Source organism: Fukomys damarensis, unplaced genomic scaffold (genome assembly GCF_012274545.1).
Source record: "Fukomys damarensis isolate Sample0158 unplaced genomic scaffold, DMR_v1.0_HiC HiC_scaffold_36, whole genome shotgun sequence".
NCBI lineage: Eukaryota > Metazoa > Chordata > Mammalia > Rodentia > Bathyergidae > Fukomys > Fukomys damarensis.
The window spans coordinates 34,086,041-34,105,235 of record NW_022900948.1 but is presented as its reverse complement, the minus strand read 5'-3'; the positions used below and the strand labels follow the sequence as shown (position 1 = coordinate 34,105,235).

General features: G+C 37.4%; 1 long non-coding RNA gene across 3 annotated transcripts in view; it reads right to left on the bottom strand.

Annotated features, from left to right (window-relative positions):
* The window catches only part of LOC104873000, a 26,302-nt gene extending 7,118 nt beyond the window's left edge, over positions 1-19,184 (bottom strand). For 2 of the 3 annotated variants that reach the window (XR_004515411.1, XR_783338.1), the window contains exons 1-2: positions 19,106-19,184; positions 11,840-11,966 (exon numbers count right to left, since the gene is read on the bottom strand). This is a non-coding gene — a long non-coding RNA (uncharacterized LOC104873000). Of the gene's footprint in view, positions 1-7,077; positions 7,547-11,839; positions 11,967-19,105 lie in introns of those variants that run through there. The other variant, XR_783337.1, reaches the window with a different exon arrangement.
* Between the last annotated feature and the right edge of the window lie 11 nt (positions 19,185-19,195).

The window sequence follows — 19,195 nt, the reverse complement described above, 5'->3', positions numbered from 1 at the left end:
CACACACACACCCCCCACACACACAGATATATTTGTATGCATATATATATGTTGTATATATATATATATGCATATATATGAATAGCCTGCCAAAAATGTATATATTATGAAAGAAAACCTTGTATAAACCTTTTAATACTAAGTTTATTGAGATATCATGAAAGTAATATGAGTTTACTTTTGGTCTCTACAACTGCAAGAAATGCTCAAAGTGGTAGCCATTAGCTTCCAGACATTTATTAGTACCGCTAGTGTGTATATGTTTTTTGTTGGATATACATATTTGTGTGTGTAGTTGGTGTGTGTGTATTTTAGTCAATACTTAATTTACAGTTCAGCTGGTTTAGCTGGTTTGGACCCAAGTACAGAGTCAACTCCCTAAATAAAATAAAACAGAAGCACTTTACTGTATCTTAGCTGTGATAGCAGCATACCAAGTGGTATCTTACATAGGTGTTTATCTTTTTGGTTTTAGATTGTTTATTTTTAACTTACTATTATTTATTATTATTTATTTATTTAATTTATTTATTTATTTTGGGTTTTTTGGTAGTTGAGACTAACCTGCAACTCACTATGTAGCCCAGGCTGGTCTCGAACTCACAGCGATCCTCCTGCCTCAGCCTCCTGAGTGCTGGAATTACAGGTGTGAGCTACCACGCCTAGCTTCACAGGTATTTATCTTTGCTGTTCAAATGGTGAGGACTAATCACTGGGATTAATGTGAACACCTACTTCCACCAATTTGGGAGGGAATGATTACCAGAAAATCTGAATAGCCCACCATTTCTCAAACAATGAACAATTAGATTATAGAAGAGGAGAAGACTAGGGAATGGCTAATTTTTCTTCACATTGAACCCACATGGGATTTCAATTGGCAGTGCATTGAATCTGTAGAGCAGTTTTGGTAGTATGGCTATTTTCACTATGTTGATTCTTCCTACCCAGGAGCAGGGGAGATCTTTCCATTTTCTTATATCCTCCTCTATCTCTTTTTTCAGAGTGCTGTAGTTTTCTGTGTAGAGGTCTTTTGCTTCTTTTGTTAGATTGATTCCCAGATACTTCATTTTTTGGGTGCTATTGTGAAAGGAATTGTTTCCCTAATTTCTTTTTTAGTGAGTCTGTTGTTTGTGTATAAGAAGGCTATCGATTTTTGGGTGTTGACCTTGTATCCAGCTACTCTGCTAAAAGTGTTAATTAAGTCGAGAATTAAGTCTTATTAAAAAGCTTCTGCACTGCAAAAGAAACCATCAACAGAACTAAAAGACAACCTACAATGTGGGAAAAACTTTTTACCATCTGCTACTCAGACAAAGGACTATTATCTAGAATATATAAAGAACTCAAAACAACCGCCCCCCCAATATAAAGACCCATTTCTAAAATGGGCATCTGAAATGAACAGACATTTCTCAGACAAAGAAATAGAAGCAGCAAGTAAATGTATGAAAAAATGCTCCACATCACTGGTCATTTGAGAGATTCAGATGAAAACAACACAGAGATTTCACCTCACCCCATAAAGAATGGCTGCTATCAAGAAATCACCCAACAAATGTTGGCGCGGTTGTGGGGAGAAAGGAACCCTTCTCCATCATTGGTGGTAGTGCAGACTGGGAAACCACTATGGAAATCAATATGGAGATACCTCAAACAACTAGGATTAGAGGTTCCATTTGACCCAGACATCCCTCTGCTGGGTATCTTTCCAAAAGAATTAAAGGAATCATATCACAGTGATATATGCACACCCATATTTATAGCGGCACAGTTTGTAATAGCTAAAACTTGGAAACAGCCCATCTGCCCATCAGTTGGAAGCTGGATAAAGATGTAGTTTTCTATAAAATGGAATATTAGCCATAAAGAATGAGAAAGTAGGTTCATTCATAGGCACATGGGCACATTTTGAGGATATAGGATAAACTCCTAAGTGAAATAAATAAGTCACACATATGCAAATACTTAATAGTCTCTCTGGTGTGAAAAACTAAAATAATACTCAAGATCCTAAGGGGGCAATTAGCATTATGAAATAGGAAGAAAAGGCCCAAAGGTGTAGGGACAGTAAGAAGGATATGGGAAGGGGAATAAGGGAAAAAGAAAAAAATATGAGAAAATGTAAAAATGGAGTTAAAGTGCTTGAAGGTTGGGAAGGGAGGAGGGGGTGAAGGGAGGGTGGGGACAAGGGGAAAATATGAGAACCAAGACCTGTCATGTAAAGGTACAAGATCTCAGGGTACAGTAACTGTACTGTCTACCTAGAATGTACCAATAAATTCAATTTAAATTTTTTTTAAAAAGTTAAAAAAAAAACCTCACATGGGGAAAGTTGTATAACTTACCAAATTCATGGAGATTAGATTTACAAAGCTGCATTTTCATTGCAAGCATCAGACAAAAATGGGCATATTTCAGGTAGTATATTATCAAATGCATATATAGATTTAACACAACCATTATTAAGACACAAAAATATTTTCATAGAACTAAAAAAAGTAATCGTAAAATTTATATGAAACCAGAAGAGACCCAAAAGCAAACATGATATAAAAGAGCAAAATGAGACATATCACAATCCCAATTTCAAGTTATTCTATGAAGATAAAGTCACAAAAACAGATGTGGGGAGAAAGGAAGGCTGCTGCATTGTTGGTAGGAGGGTAAACTAGTTTAATCACTACAGAGATTCCTCAAAAAACTAAATATAGAAACTGCATTTGACCCAGTTGCACCTCTCCTGAGTATATACACAAAAGAGTTAAAGTCGGCATGCTACAATGAAACATACATACCCATACTTATAGCACCACTATTAACAATAGCAAAGCTTTGAAAGCAGCTGAGATGCCCATCCATGGATGAATGGGTGAAGAAAATACGGTATATATACACAGCAAAATTTTATTCGGTCATGAAGAAAAATCAATTCAAGTTATTGGCAGAAAATGAATAGATCTTGAGATTACAATGTTACACGAAATAAGTAAGATTAATCAATTCAAGTTATTGGCAGAAAATGAATAGATCTTGAGATTACAATGTTACACGAAATAAGAGAGTAAGTCAAATATCACATGAGTTAAATAAAGGAGGTGCAGGGAGGGACTTCAGGGAGAATAAGAAGGGGATGAAGAGGGAAGGGAGATGGTAGTTAGGAGAGCTCCAAAATGATCAAGATTCAACTTATATATCTAGTAACTCTACAAAATTAACACAAACATTGTCTATCACAAAGACAACCCCAAACTAAACAAACACAAATAAATGCCAGCATCAGGCTCTAGAGTCTATCATATTAAGTAACATGCAATAATACCCCATTATCAAATCTAATGTAAATTGTCTGTGCATATGAAAAAACATCTATGATTTCTCAACCATTTTTTCTGAATTAATTATGAGCTTTCCTTCAGTATATCCTCAAGGATTAAAGAAATGGGACGGACCCATAGAGTATAATGTTATTCAGCTGCTAAAAGGGAACACAATACTGATCCATGCTACATGAATGAACTTTGAAAACATGCTGGGTGAAGGAAGTCAGATTTAAAAGGTCATGTATTTTATGATTGCACTGATATGCGATATCTTGAATAAGAAAATCCATAAGCAGAGAAAATGGATTTGGTTGCCAGTGTTTGATGGGAGGAGAATGAGTATATGCCAAAGGGTATGATATTTCTTTTAAAGATAATAGCAATGTTCTAGGATTACATAGTACTCCTGGTTGGTTATACAACCTTGTGAATGTATTAAAATTACCGAATTGCACATTTTAAAATGGCAAGAAGTGTAGCATATAAATTATATCTCAGTTTAGTGTTAAAAGGAATAATAAATACTGAAAATAAAAGGAAATTGAAATAAGAGCTGTAGTTTTTGAAGATACATGCCAAGAACCGAGAAATGCTACAAAAGTACTATCTCATTTAATTCCTACGACAACCTGGACAGGTAGGTATTATGATTAGCCCCATTACAGGCAAGCAGTAGGAGGCACACAGCTAGCTGAAAGGCTGGCCAGTGCCACTTGACAAGTGGCTGAGCAAGGAACGGAGGAAGTTCTGTCTGACTCCAGGGGCAGCACACTGGTTTGCAGCCTATCTGCTAGGATCACCTTCTTCTTACGCTGGTCTATTCACAAAATGTAAGAAAAATAAAAGCCAAAGTAGATGAGCCTAATAAATATTTAAAACATTCTGTGTTCATAGCTTCCTTACGGCTAGAAATTGAATGTTTCACACCTAGGTCATTCTCTACAATCACAGCAGAAAGTGACTGTGTAAAGGCTCACAGCAGAGTAAACAAGACAGGAGCTGTGAGGGAGGGACTTCAGAGTGTCTTCCTGGTGCCCCAGACAGAATTAACTACCTTAATGTTTCTCAAAATGCTAACATGTGTTGGGATGCACTGATATTCAAGGACTGCAAATCCGTGGGGATTGTGTAAATTCAAGTTTCATTAATAAGAGTCATGAAATTTGCCCTTTTTGGAGAATTTGTTATTTGTTAGCAAATACCCATTCCATACCCTATTCATAACAAACCCATTTAAGGATATACTTACTGATCCAATTTTAGGTCATGACATTGATGATAAGGCTAATGATTATTGGGCAATTACTGTGTTCTTCCCAATCCTCCATACACCTTACAAATATAATTTAGATAATCAAGTAGCCCTGCTAAGGATGATAAAGCATAGTGAATAGATTTCAAAGTTGAGATTTAAAAGAGAATTAGAACATTTGCAAAGTGACCTGAGTACTTCATATGTAACCCACACACAGATCAGGATATGGAACACAACCAACATCCCAGGAGAATCTCATGTCCTTTTTGGATTTCTTCCTTCCACCACCCAAAATAAATCACTCTCTTGCCAGGGATTTGGCTCAGTGGTTCTGCTGCCTGCCTCATGAGCCAAAGGTCCCACATTCAAACCCTGGTGGTGCAAAGTAAGTAAATAAATAAATAAACAAATAATAATTATTATTATCACTATCTTGACTTCTATCAGTATGTATTTATTTTGTGTTTTTGAACTTTGACAAATAATCATTATAGTGTAAGGCACTGCAGGTGTCTCACGTCCATACTCAGCTCTGTTGTCATTGTTAATATTATTATTTCGATTCTATGCTACTGTGTTCAGTAATGATTTGTTGGTGGCATCGCATAGGATCCCATTGTATTCATATAAATATTTCATCCATGTTATTGCTGATCTGCTACTACAATATCCTTTTGTGTGTCTTTTGGGTGTGCATAAAGGTAAGCATTTCAGGTAGATATTCCCAGGAGTGGAATTGCTGGATCAAAGACTACAAATATGATCAGCTTTAGCAAGTCCAGATACACAGTTTGTCAAAGCAGTGAAACTACAGACACTCTCAGCCATCACGCAGCAGGTAGGAAAGTTCCAACTTTTTTTATAAATTTAGGAATATTTTGTATTCTGCACTGTGTTTCATTTTTAGCTCCACCAGCACCTGTGTTGCCTATTTTGCCACTGCATTCACATTTGTGAAACATTTTACATTTATTATTACTTTACTCTCCATTCTACCCAAGATCTCCTCAAAGTATTTAGTAAATGGGATGCATGCTTGTTTCTGTTTTCAACATTTCAAAAAGCATAATTGTTTCAGTGGTTAGGGTCAGTAATATGGTGCTGTTGGTCTTGGGATCCAAATCCTTCAGATTTTGTACTTATGTCTAACCATATTTAAAGCAAGAGGGCTGCTGGTGTAGCTGGGTAGCAGAGTGTGTGTTTGCAAGGCCCTGGGTTTGACACCTCAAAGCACATGAAAAAGGAGGAAGGAAGGCAAGAAGAGAGGGAGGAAGAGGGAGAGTAAGATGGAAGGAGAATGTAAAGACACTTAAGTAATGTTTTTAAGTGCTTCTTGCTAAATTTGGGGGTATGTGACAGCCTTTCTGAAGCTCTGTCTTTAGTGTTTAAATGTGACATCGCAGTCACCTCCTGCTTCATCTTCTCTAAATATTTTCTCACCCCCTCCACTCTCGTCCATAATTCTTTTGCTTCATTTATATTGCTCTTTTGACTTAAATTCCTGTTCAGTCTTTGTGCATGAACCCTCTCTCTCCTCAAGGACACCTTAAGAACAGTACTTTCATGGGCTGGAGATCTAGCTCAGTAATGCCACTGCCTGCCTCGCAAGAGCAAAGTCCTGAGTTTGATAATATACTATAATGAGTTTGATAATATACTATAATGTAATATATATAATATAATATAATATAACATAATATAATATAACAAAAACGAACAGGGCTTTCTTAATTTCCACTGCTGTGGTTCAAACAGCACTAATCACATCTAAGCACAGCAGAAGATACCATGCTGCAATTACATTCTCCTGGGCTATACTCTGAACAGTCTTGTGCACTCATCTTTTGGGTGTACTTTGAAGATAAAATGGTGGGAAACCCCAGGAGATTTAAGTGGGTGAAACTTGAGGTCTGATTGCATCTGGGTGAGAATGGTTGTGTAATCATGGGTACCTCCCTCATCCTCTCCTTATTTTCGTCATCTGCAAAATGAGAAAGGTGATGCATACCTGCCTATACCTCAGGGTCAAAGTGGAGTTTAAATGAGGATGTGAGAAACTCTTTGGCAAACTGGTCAGTAATAAAATATAATAGAAATTATTTTTCCTTCACACTGTATTGACTGATAATAGCTTCCTTCAGATGCTCTCTTACTAGGTAATGTGAACATTCAAGGACAAATATTCTCATTAATAAAGATCCTTAGTGGTGAAATAAATATCAGACACTAAGGTATGGAAGCTAAGTGATTTTTCTGTGCAGTCCTGATTTAACTGTATTCTGTGGGGATCAGCTGCCTTCTACCTGCTGTAAAGTCCCTGTGTGGTAAGTGGGAGGGAAAAGTGCAGATAGAAAGTTTCACTTAATACAAATTAAAGAAAAGTCAAATTGGGGAATAGATAAATTTAAGACAATGAAAAGAAAAATTACATAATGTTCAGTTTTAACGTACCTTACAAAATACCAGTTGAAGTCTTTGACAGATGCTTATTTAGCCCCTTTAACAATTTTCTCCAGAAGTGTATTTCCAACTAACTCACATTTCTAAAATTTGCATTTAGTTTTTACTCCAGCCCGTGTTTTCCTGGCAACTTCCCAACTGTCCTCTGTCTTTTAGTCCCAGTAGGCTGCCCCTAATAAATCAGAAGGAGTCAATCAGGAGTCTGCGAAGATTGCATCGGGACCCAGAATCGTGGCTTCCATTCCTCCAGAGTGACATTAGATGCAGGACCAGAGTGAGAAAAGCCAATGAGGATGCCTGTTATCTCTGAAAACATTGCCCACTTTGGTTATGTACTACTTGCAAGATGGGAACAGTGAGACTGCTGCTCATAAACAATGTTCTGAGAGTGGCTGGTCCCAGCCAGTGTGCCTCAGTGTCCCAGGGTCCCTGTGTAGAGGGCACACTGAAAGACAGGATCAGATGGACCACACTTTCTCATTAGCTTGATTTCAAGTCCAGAAGTCACCTAAAAGGAGAAAATGTCTTGGCAATGCCGACTCCCTAATACTAGCCTGTCTCATTCTTTGTTCCCTGTGGCAGGCTGAATGCAAGCTGGAAATGCCCCAATGACTGTGGTCGATCAAATAAGGGGATTTTTTTCTTTCTTTCTTTCTTTTTTTTTTTTTTAACCTGGACTGCTGTGAAGTCAGTCGTGCTACCTGTACAAATGTGACCTTCAACCCTTTGTGTACCATATGTAAGCAGATGTGCACATAGCATGAGTTCTTTACACCAGCCAGAGGTTGTTAGACCCCGCTGATTAAAAGAGACAAGTTAGGAAAAGAAGCAAATGTGACTACGTAACTGGCTAATTCAGCAATATAACTTGCAAGCTAAGCAAAGGTTAGATAGCTTGGCAAAATGCAATCAGACTTGATAAAGTAAGGTCAAGAGAAACTTAAAGACAGAACATAAGGAAGGTTTGGAAAAGCCTGGTAAACCTTTCTTCTCTTAAATGCTATAGCCTTAAGAAGATGCTGATATACTCAGACTTTACAGACTCGGTCATAGAAATGTGCTCACATACAGGTATATTTATTTAAAAGCATTAGATGCATTAGTTGACTTTAGTGTGCTAGGAAAACGTGGGTTAACATTAATGAAGAAATATAAAGCATCAGGAAAAGAAACAGCAATTTGATTTCAAGGCTCATTCAAAAAATTCTTACTGGAGGCTTGCTAATAATGAACTTATACTGGACAGTGAAAAGAGGACAAAGATGAAAATGAAAAATACATCTTTCCTTAAAAGACTTCTCTGTATTGGGAGGCAGAAAGATAGATTCATAAACAATTGATGTAAGGTATAAAGTTGGGTTAGAGAGATGAGGTGAACCCCCAGGACGAGGTTTCGACAGGTAAGCATGGGCAGGCAGCGGAGATTATTAGCACATGCAATTCTGTCCCTTGAAGGACTTTGGCCACTGCATGTGGAGACTGATGTGGGTGATACTGACATCCAGTGAGTGGAGGGTGGAGGATAAGAGTGCTGCTAAAAATATACCTATGGTGCGCAGAATAGCCCACTGCAGCAAAAAGTTATAAGGCCTGAAATGTCAAGAATTCCACTGTTGAGAAACCTTGCTGTAGATCTGAGAGGAAGACAGAGCGTTTTGACAAACCGTTGAAGGGGCTGAACCCTTGTGATAGTTGCAAACAAATCACAAAGACTGGAATATAAGCCCCGTCGAAAAGGGCTTAGGAAGTGAAAATATTTGATCACTACCTTATATGGCTTTGGGTGGTCTATGGAGAAGCTGGAGTTCCAGATTTGGTTAGGCAAAAGAGTCACAGAAGCATGGGTGCTCTAAAATAATGTGGCTTGATAACAATCCAGAAGGAACTCTTGGGAAATGTACTGGACATGGAAAGAGGGGAGTTTGAAAGAGTGATTAAAAAGCTCAGACAAGAGATCTTATAAATCGAACTGAAATATAAATTTCATATAATTTCCTCCTTTCATATAATATTCCCCCCTCTGATTCTTTTTTCAAAATGTATATATTTCAAAACCATCATTAGGTGTAATGACACAAAAAAGGCAGCAAGGTGGATTTGGCCTGGGCTGTACACTAAAAAGTCTTAATTGAGAGAATCTAAACTGGATGAAGAAATGTCCTTAAGAAGTCCTTATTCTTTATAAATGTATATAGAAATATTAGGAAAGTTAATAACATAATGTTTGGAATGGAATTTGCTTCAGAAAAAGACAGAGTAAGAGACATAAATTGCAAAAGTTGCTGATGACTTGGTAATTGTGGAAAGTATACAAGGAGTATATGGGCTTAAAACTTTCTATTTTGTACTTTTGTACATTTACAGCTATTCACATGGCCAAAAGGAGTCTATCAAAATTGATGGAGGGTGGTGAAAATAATCAAATTATTTATACGCACATGTGTAAATCTGACTACTTTGAACTATTAATCTGTATAGTCAATGTACACTAATACAAAAAGTTGTAAAACAAAATAAAACCAAATGATGTGTGAGGAAGATGTAGATGTGGTTTTGTGGAACTACAGTGACCGGGATAAATTCTGAGAGATGATTTTTAGGGAATTTAATCCTAGAGGGTAGGTACCTACACAAGCCAAGATTTTACAATGGGCTACACACAATCTATGTCCTATAAACTATGTCCTCTGCAGTACAACTTGTACAGCATATCACTGTGCAGAACACTGTAGGCAAGAATAACTAAACATCCCTAAAGTTGAAACTCAATTCCTTAGTACAGCATACAACTCCTTTTGCAATATGGTCATGTATTATCTTTGCAAATTTTTGTCCTCCTGTCCTATTTCCATCTACCTTATGCATTAGAGTGAACTAACTTAGTGTACAGAATTTAAAGTCACAAAGCCCAATGGCAGCCAAACTGTGGCCCTCTTACTAGCTGTGTGACATCAGAAAAATTCCTCTGCCTCTCTGAATTCTAGAAAAACTCTTCAAAATGGAAAACAAAAGGTATTAGTACAGTGGCACCTTGGTTCACAAATGCTTTTATGCCCAATTTGGTTTACAAAGGAAGGCATTCTTTGTTTGCAAACCTTATATCCGGTGACAAACACGAGCGTGACCATTTTTTCCACACAAACACAAACATGGCCATCTTTTCAAAAACTGTGGAGAAAATGAAGTTTGTGAATCCCCGTACCACTGTATTTCATACAGTTGTCATAAATATTAAATGATACACCACACCAGAAGTGTTTGGTACTAAGTCTGACACCAACTGATTCCATTAATATAACTAACATTGTTAATAATTACACTTATTTAGGCTGATTAATCGAACAAAATTTTACTGAGTTCTTTTGCAATGCCAAGTACCATCCTTGGCTCATACCAGAATATTCACCATTCTACGCATGTATTATACAGTTTTATACAGTCATTGTATTGTTGAGAATCTCTTAGCACTATGGATTATCCTTCCTATTTGGTCTGGGAAATTCATTATTTTTACCCTGAAGCCAGAGTTGATGCTTCAATTTCAACTGCACGGCTGCCACCAGGGTTCTCATGGCTTCTTTCTCTATGGGACCTAAACATTCTGGTCAAGCCACAACTTCGGTAGTTACGAGCTGGCTTCTGGACGATGGCCTACATGTTGGCATTTTCCATAGGTCCAAGTCCCTCAAAGGAGTATCCATTTTTAATTTACTATCATGCCTTCACACCATAGAACTGGTCTGATTATAGAGAAGAGATTAAGTGTTCTTACTTATTTCAATACTGAGATAAGTCAATCACCAGTCTCAGACTGAGCTTGCCTGATCTGCAATGAGGTTCATTATAGAACTAGTCACAGCTAAGATGAGCAGGGAGGTGCCTACTCCAGTTAGGGGTATAGGAAGTTCACCCATCAGTTTAAACACATATGAAAATCCCTTGGACAGAAGAAAAGAGGAGGGAGGGTGAGAGAGGAGATCTCAAGTAAGTGGCCATCCTAGTCATCCAGTGCTAAAGCAAAGAAACTGAGATACTATTATTGCAGATAGGTACGTTAATTAGATATCTCATCTCATAGGCAGTTGGACAGGGCTGCCCTCAAGGAGCCAACACAACAAGGAGCCAACATGGAGGACAATCGAGACACATTCACTGAAGACTAGAATTGTAAAAGCAGAGAAATTACTATACCCTTGTGCTTCCCCTGGGGATAAATAGCAGTGATGGATATTTTAAATAGGTATAAATCACCTGGGTGGGGGCCAAGGTCTTAACTCAGCCTTTCCAGGAAATATCCCTGACCCCCACTCTTACTGAAAGTCCTTGTATGCTTGCCTCATGACTAGCTTCCCCATTTGACCCCCATTTAATCAATATTACTGGGTAACTGTACTTGTTATCTTACTGGTTGGCTGTGGTTTTGCCCCACCTCCGGCCCTCCTTGTAATTTTCCTTTGGGTCTTATATGTTGGTCCCTCTTTGTATCTGCCTCACCACATGGCTTGGCTGTATAAAATATCATTGAAAATTGCCTTGGGCAGGCAATCCACTTGGTGATCTCTCATTTGTCTCTCTTAGACAGAAACTTTCTTTCTCTCAATAAATTTGTCCTAGTCTTAACCTCGGATGTCCCTAGAATTCACTCTTCAATTTTAGAGAACATGAACTAGCTTTTCAGATATTTAGTAGGTTTGAGAGTTACATCTCTTGCCCCAATATCACTATGAATTCCAATCTCTTTGTTCAGATAAAGTCAAGCCAATATGGTTCACACAGATGAAGTTTTGTGATTTTTACTCACTCATTCATTGAATGCATGCATGTGTCACTGTGCCTCGCTCTATGAGAAGCTGCAGTTAGTTTTGTGTTCTTTTCATGTCATCATGTGATTTCCAGGCTTATAAGTAGATGTTTTCCTGAGGATATCTCTGGCAATAAAGGAAAGAGTTGGGGGTTATAGCATGGGCACAGGACAAGGGGACTGGGTGAAAAAAATTGGTGCCAGAAATGGTACTTGGCTGACGCACATTTTCTTCTGTGCTCTGATACCCAAATTATTTCTTGACTTGTTTTAAGATTCCTGCCATCTATATACTCTTTTCTCTCTAATAGTTAAATAAATAAATTTTCTTCAGGACTCATTCATGCTTTCTAATTTTTACATTTGGGTGGATTATGAAAGTCAGCAATTTATAACTGTAAGATCACAAGAAAAATTCGATTGGTGAAGATTTTTTTTTATTATTATTATTTTGGTACCGGGGATTAGACTCAGGTCCTTGAGCTTGAAGGGCAGGCAGCAGAACCATCAAACTAAATCCCGGACCCTCAAGAAAAATTTAACATACTATGACAGCTCTGAACGTTTTACCCATGGTGTAATGCAAGCTGACACATACATGTGCCTGCACTCGCGCGTGCACACACACACACTTATGAGCTCACACAGAGTTCTGTACTTGTTATGAAATGATTGCTTTCTAGTCGAGGATCCTTGATTTCCACATTAAGAACTACTAGCCTGGCATCTCCACGAAACTATTTCTGTTTGGATTTTTAAATTTAATTTAAAACAACTTTAATGAGGTCCAATGCATATACCACACAATTTACCCATTTTAATTTAAAAATCTAACTTCCCTTAATGTGTACACAGAGTTGTGTAACTGTTATTATAAGTGTGATGTAGAACATTAATATCTTAATCAGATGAAGAAACAGCAGAACTAATTGTAATCCTTACCTTGTTCTCCGTACCACCACCTCCACACAATCCTTTCTATGCCTTTTTACCACCCAATCCAACTTCAGGGCCTCAGACAATGACTTAATCTATTTCCATCTTTGCCTATTCTAAACAATTTTTTTTACAAAAAGATTCCACCTATCTAACTATAATTATATAGTCTTCTTGTTGTATGACTTTACTATATTGGCTTTTCTCAGAATATTTCTTTCCTGCTTCTTCTTCCAGTCCTAGGGTGTGACAGATTCAACTCTCTACTCTGTCTCCCTCAGTTTAGGACTACAAAGCAAAATTGTCAAGCTGCTGCAAGTTCACTCATGATAGTGTAGAGGTGGCGGAGAGAGGAGGAAAGATGGGGATCCCAGGCATGGCACAATGTATGTCTCCTGCCTGCCTTGCTGGGTTTTGCTTATTGAATTAGGACAAATTGGGACTTTCATAAACTGTGATATAAATCATTATCTCAAGTTAGCAGATGCAGTCGCACCAGGGTAGAGAACTGTTAATAACTCTGCTGGATTAGGACTGATTGGAACAATTTGAAACTTGTTTCTCTCAGCTTGATCAGCCGCATTGTAACCACAGCAATTATCCCATTTCACTTTCAATGGCTCAGCACAGACATGTTGCTGCTTTATATCCATCCTTCTTAATGAAGCCAGCTCAGACTTGTGTTCCTATTTCTCAGAGCTATCTTTGCAAACAATAAAAAAAAGAAAAAAACTCCACCCCTTGGGGTACAACATAGATATTTGCAAGGCTGAGATCTCTAAATGGATAAACATAACACATGCGTTGGTTGTTGCCTGTGTTTCTTTATTCATTTTACTCTTTCATATTTGAGTAGTTGCCATTTGTCAAACAAATGTGTTAGTTTGAGAGACCAGGTAGAATTGGATTATACAGCATAGTGTTTGCATGTATCTTTGCATCTATCCTGATGGACTGTAATTTTGGGAGTATTTGTACCTTTTGGAGGACAAGAAATATCCTTTAATAATGATAATGAATGCAATGTATTGGCTTTCTACAATGATCCATGCAATGTGTTCACCTAACAAATCTGTGTCCAGAAAGCACAAGGGGATGGATGTCACAGATCTGGAAAGGAGATTGTAGGAGTGAGCACAATCTTTATATCGAAGTGATTAGTAAAGACTACATGGAGTTAGAAGTATTTAGCAGCCCCTTAAAGGATAAACTAGGCATAATTTGATAGGAAAAGATAATGAAGAAATTATACTTCACACAGATGGAAGGGCATGCTTCCAAGATACCCTGCATTACCTTTAGGAAAGCTAGATGAAATATTAGGGGGCCAGACTGTGTGGAAAATTGCAAATAGGGATCCCTTTTAAAATCTTAGACCTCTTAAGGAGCTATAAATAAAAAATTAAACTTGTATTTAACCTCTAGTATATGTGTGGCCCTCAAGTCTCATTAGGTCCAAGACCTCTACTTTTGTAAGTGTTCAATAAAAAAAAAAAAAGATTTTTATAGTACTTTAAATAAATGCAAATGTAAATTAAGGCTCAGTATCTTAATGGATTCTTGTTGAACTGAGGGAATGAAATTGGTCTTGTATTATAAATTTATAAGAAATGTAAATAAAGAGACTAATAAAGAATAGTTAATTACTTTTCTGCTCATTTCCACATTTTATCTGCCAAATTCTTTGTTAAGAGAATTTCCATAAAGAGAGAAAAGCTATCATATGTCTCTTCTAAATCAAGCAGATCTCGTTTTGATTTAACATCACAGTGTCACTTAGAAAATGTTTTACAATTCATAGTATCTTTCCATAGGAAATACATATATCTATATCTCCTGACTTTGAAAAGAAAGAAAATTTACTTAAAAATTGAAGTCCTTATTCTACTAGATTTCATTCCTTTTGCTCATTTCCAGTCTCACTCTAAAGACAGCAATGTTCTAATTTTGGATTCCAGCAATTTTTCCTTATAGCTACTATATCTATTTTAAGGTATACAGAGTGCCACTTTCATTTACTCCAGGAAATTTTTTATCTGTATCCATGCTGATAGGTATAAGTGTATTCTATTTATATTTGTTGTTTCATGACACTTCACTGGGTAAAGTTGGTTTTCTGTGGAACTTTGTGGGCATGTGCTGCCTCCAGCAGAGTGAAAGCTCAATGAGAGTCTTTGAGAAATTTATTTTCAGCAAAAGACAGCATAATAATAATAATGAAAAAAAATTAGAGTGAACACTTTTAGTATGTACACGACATGCCAGGCTCTTAGCAAAGTACTGACTAAGAATTAATCATGCACAGTATCTCTATGCACAGTGCTGTGTATAACACTGGCTACTCTGTAGAGCTTCTGTACCCATGTGCTGAATGAGTTAACAGGTCCTGTGGAAAACAAGAAACCCATTAAATATGGGAACTGTGGGGAAAGGAGATGGTATTCAAGGTTCAACTTTCACAATATTTCTTACCTTTTTGAAGGGATATTTGGGGTATAATAGCTTGGCCATGTCAGATGCAAGAAAAATAAATGAAAATACAGAGCTAAATAGAATTTATGGGACAGGGAAAATGAAAGGTTGGGACTGACCAACATATAAGAAGGCCTGTAATTTTTCTACCAGTTTGCTTTGGTGACACCTGGTGGTTTGACTCCTTATCTACTGTTCATGAGATAAAATTAGCTGACCTCTCCTTATATGCTTGTCACAAATGTTTTGCCAATAACACTAGTAATAAAAATGAAAATTAAAAAATAATAATGTAAAGCATTTAATCTTCACACAATAGTGCAAGTGGAAAATCTGTAAATTAAAAATCTATAGTTTAAACTAATCTCTTAATATCTGGCCTTCTATTGCTGACTAATGTCACCCACCCCATACTTACCCATTCTTGGCCAGGATGTGACTAATGACAGAGGGTCGATGGCCTCCAAGACAATCCTTTCTAGCAATGACCCTTTTAGGATACACATGATATTCCAGGCAGTGAGCAAAGTGATATCCATGAACATATATCTCAGTGTTTTATGAATATAAATAAAGAATAGTTTCCATAAATAGAAAATGTAGAAATACTAGGATCATTCCTATTTTATAAAAGAAGAAATCTAAATATAGGAAAACCAACTCGTTCACACAGCAACAGTGTCAGTCAAAGACAGAGCTGCAATTCAAGTCTTGTCCTGACCACCATGATACAGGAAGCCCCAGAGGAGAGGGGGCCTGCCTGTAGCAATCTTGCAGAGATCACACTTTTGGATATCAGTCAAACTCTAATTTTTCATGCTCGTGTTAACACTGACATATTTGAAGATCGTTTCCTTTGACCATCAATGCTATCTTCTTCCTGCTTGTCTAAAATTTCTTTGTTTCTTCAGTGACTTCTTTTCAGATCATTTTTTCCTCATTAAGTTTATTGGTACTTTTTAGGTATACAGTAAAATTATATTCATCATTGGGATCTTGTACCTTTACATGATGTATCTGTGTTATTTTTTCCCCATAACTCTGCCCTCCCTTCACCTGCTCCACCCTTCCCTATTTGCAAAGACTTTGTTTCCATTTTTTTCTTTACTCTATTTTTTCTTTCCCCTACCCCTTCCACTTCCCCCCGCCTTTAGCCCTTTTCTTGCTATGTCTCACTATCAATTATACAATTTGAATTAGCTTTGCGTAGGATTTAAAAATGAACTGGGTCAGAATAGAATTTAATCAAGCCTGATTAAGAGCTGAAATATCCCAGTCAGTGTGTTCTATTGGGCACCTTGGATCCTGGTAACACATTTTATCTACTGCTGTCATAGCATTTCTGCAACAACCCTGTCTGTCCTAAGTTTCCATCTCAGAGTAATTGCTGGTTGTCCCTTCCTGCTTGAGGTAGGAAGTCTACCTTTCTGAAACTCATTCCATTAAAGCAAGTCATAGGAAATTGCCATAGCAGTCACTGAGTCCTCTGGGGCTGAGAGGATGTGATTAGGGGTCATTATGCCCAAAGTTATGGGCTGAGATCACATCCGTGTACAGGTCACCATGGAAACAGAGCTGAAACGGCCTGTGCTTTTGCCCCCACCTGAACCTCTCCCTGAGAAGCTGATTGAAGAGGAGGCTTTGGACGGTGCTCAAAAGTGTAAGGACCCATTAAATGACCTTGTATTTGGCAGCTGAGGCCCCCAGGTGAAGGCTGCAGTGCAACGTATAGAGGAATAATAATTTACAAAGGTGGGAAGCCTCATGGCATTATAAGGTATGGTGCTGATTACCCTGCAAACTGGAGTAAGGTAGACATTAATTAAAAAAATGTCAATGTCCAAATTACTGGAATTATGTTGATCCACTAAAAGTATATCCGGATAAAATCATATGTATTTATAGAATATTAAAGAAGAGGTTCAATACTGAGCAAGGGCAAATGGAAATCTGTCCATGAGTCTCATGTGGTCTTTCATTTAGTCAACTTTAAAAGCCTATTAGGAAAATCAAAGGAACATATACTTCTCAGCCAGTAGAACTTGCGTTCAAATTGAGCTTTAGTAATCACCAAGTCTACTAAATGCTGGAGGCCTCAGCTTCTTACTTGACAAATGGGGATAACTAAGTAAGCAATTTTTAAGCAGGCGTAATAAAATTATGATTTTGAGTGAACAATTATTGAGAGATTTCTTCTGCGGAAGGACACAGTGACTACATTATCTCTATAACACCAAATTCTATTTTAACATATTAGCTAAGAAACCTTCAACAAGTCATGTACTCTTTTCTAACCTGTTATTTATCAGATGTGGACAATCTCCCTGAAGGAGGTAACAGTGATTTCACAAGACATTTCTTATCAAGAGAAAATCACTGTGCATTGAGTAGGTAAGCTACTAAATACAAGAGTGCAATTACTTTCAGTTAAATTTTATAAGCCAGGTATCATGGTGAATTCCTGTAATCCCAACATTCTGGGAGGCTGAGGCATGAGGTTCACAAGTTAGAAAACTTATTATTTTTTGAAAGAATGTACAAAATAAGAATTTAAAACTTCTGGATAAGTGCCTCAGTATGACAGCCTTGTGTTCAATACCTAAAAGACAACCTACAATGTGGGAGAAACATTTTACCAGCTTTTCCTCAGATAAAGGTCTACTATCTAGAATATATAAAGAACTAAAAAAGTCAGACCCTCAAATATAAAGACCCAGTTCAAAAATGGGTATCTATAATGAATAGACATTTCTCAGACAAAGAAGTAAAAGCAGCAGATAAACATAAACATATGAAAAATGTTCAACATCACGGGTCATTTGAGAGATGTAGATGAAAATAACACTGAGATTCCACCTCACCCGAGAAAGAACTGCTACTATCATGAAATCAACCAAAAAAATGCTGGCAGGTTTGTGGGGAGAAAGGATTCCTTCTCCATTGTTGGTGAGAGTGTAGACTGGTGCAACCACTGTGGAAATCAATATAGAGATACCTCAAACAACTAGGCTTAGAGGTTCCATTTGACCCAACTAATTCTCTGCTGGGTATCTTCCCAAAATAATTATAAGATTCATACCACAGTTATATATGCACTCATGTTTATAGTTTGTACTAACTAAAACTAGGAAGCAGCCCAAGTGCCCATCAAATGGAGACTGACTAAAGATGTGTGTGGTTTTTTTTTTTAATAAAATGGAGTACGACTCAGCCATAAACAATGAGAAACTAGAGACACTTATAGCTAAATGAATACACATTGAGGCCATACACTTACATGAAATAAATAGGACACATGTTCAAATACTGAATAATTTCTCTGGTGAGAAAAGCTGCAAGTATAAATAGGATCAAAATGTATAATTACTATTGTGTAATAGGAAGAAAATGTTTAAAGGATTAGGGGATGTAGGAGAGGTAGGGGATAGGAAAGAAGGGAAAAGAAAAACATGGGAAAGGAAAAAATGGAAAAAAAAAGTCTTTGTAAATAGGCAAGGGTGGAGTGGGTGAAGGGAAGGCAGGGCAATGGGGAAAAATGAGAACCAAGACCTGTCATGTAAAGGTACAAGATCCCAGTGATGAATGTAACGGTACTGTGTACCTAAAATGAACCCATAAACTTAGTGGAAAAAATGTGGTAACCAAGCTACACATAAACTCAACTCGCCCTAGTGGTCAATGGTAAATAACTTTAAGGATGTCAGTTAACCTGTGGAACTGAAGCAAACTGTAAAACAAGGTACTTAACTGTAAATGGGACTGTCGCGAGCCGCGACGTCAGGATCCTGCCAGCAGGTCCTAACCCTGAAAGCATGAGGACAGAGAGACGGGAGGCACTTTTCTTCTCATGTTACTTACTTGCTTTATTACCGAACCTCTCCTTTTATACTCTCCAGCTGCGCGGCTGTTCGAGAGTGCCGCCCACACATTCCGGAAGGAAACCCCTTA